Raw genomic sequence first — 1,069 nt, forward strand, 5'->3', positions numbered from 1 at the left:
TTTTCATCAAGACATTTGGAAAATTTTTCTCTGCGTTCTTACAAGTTAATTTTCACTAAGCTGACTATATATAAGGACGAAGAAAAATTAATGAAAAAGGAAATGGTACAACTAATATTCTAGCTATCCTAGTTAAATTTAGGACATCGTACCCTTCTTAATGTTTTCATCAATATTTTGTCATGGTTGCGCTCTTAGTAAAAAATGACTAGAGTAGCAAAAATTTGGCGATTTTTCGTAAAATATCTCAAACTACCCAAATTTAGGAATCTAGGAAAGACATGAATGTTAATACAATTAAAAAAAGTTGTTGAAAACTTTAAGTAGATACGCTTTTAAAAGGGCTAGCTAACATTTTAGTTGCACTCATTTCATTTTTCATCAATTTTCAGAGTAATTTTCTTACATTTGCTGTTCATATTAAAAATAAAGTACAAAAGAATGTAGGTATACTGAACGATGTATATAGACATTCTTTTAAAGGAAAATAGTTACTAATCTGCTAATATTTCAATTATGAGGGATGAAAACTAATTGGATTGTTGCATGGTGGGTTTAATTATATGTTAAAAAAAGTTCGTAAAACCAAGTGCACGTTCTTGGTGGGTGAATAACGAGGTGTTTATTTTTAGGCAATCGCTAACCATTTCATCTTTTCCACCAGTCATACCGACATCACCGACTGGATCGAACCAACAACATTTTAACAGTTGGTTAAATTTTTTCTTGTGACGTTTGTCCTCATTTTGAAAACAAAATATATATATAAATATTGTAATAATCATTAGAAGGAAACTATTAATTTGAAGAGAAAAAATATAGGAATTCAAGTATCATGCAGCTTACGATTACTAAAGTATTTTTTTTACTTATTATTAGTTAGCTTAACCACTAAAAGTCTGCGTAAGTCCAGTTTAATTGTTATCAAAAGTTCTCAAAATAGATAAAGATAATGTTAATTGACCTTAACCCATTTACGTATCTTATGTTAACCTTATTTTTACAGCAACTGAAATTTCAATTCGGTAATCCATATTTTTTAATTTGAAAGTGTTTTTAGGCTGTTTGA

The 1,069-nt window shown here is 28.7% G+C and overlaps 1 long non-coding RNA gene across 1 annotated transcript; it reads left to right on the forward strand.

Annotated features, from left to right (window-relative positions):
- The first annotated feature begins 6 nt into the window (after positions 1–6).
- On the forward strand, positions 7–758 carry LOC108743993. The gene is made up of 2 exons (XR_001938896.1): positions 7–575; positions 633–758. It is a non-coding gene; the product is annotated as an uncharacterized LOC108743993 (long non-coding RNA).
- The last annotated feature ends 311 nt before the right edge of the window (positions 759–1,069 follow it).

This window comes from Agrilus planipennis, unplaced genomic scaffold (genome assembly GCF_000699045.2).
Source record: "Agrilus planipennis isolate EAB-ADULT unplaced genomic scaffold, Apla_2.0 scaffold2653, whole genome shotgun sequence".
Lineage (NCBI taxonomy): Eukaryota > Metazoa > Arthropoda > Insecta > Coleoptera > Buprestidae > Agrilus > Agrilus planipennis.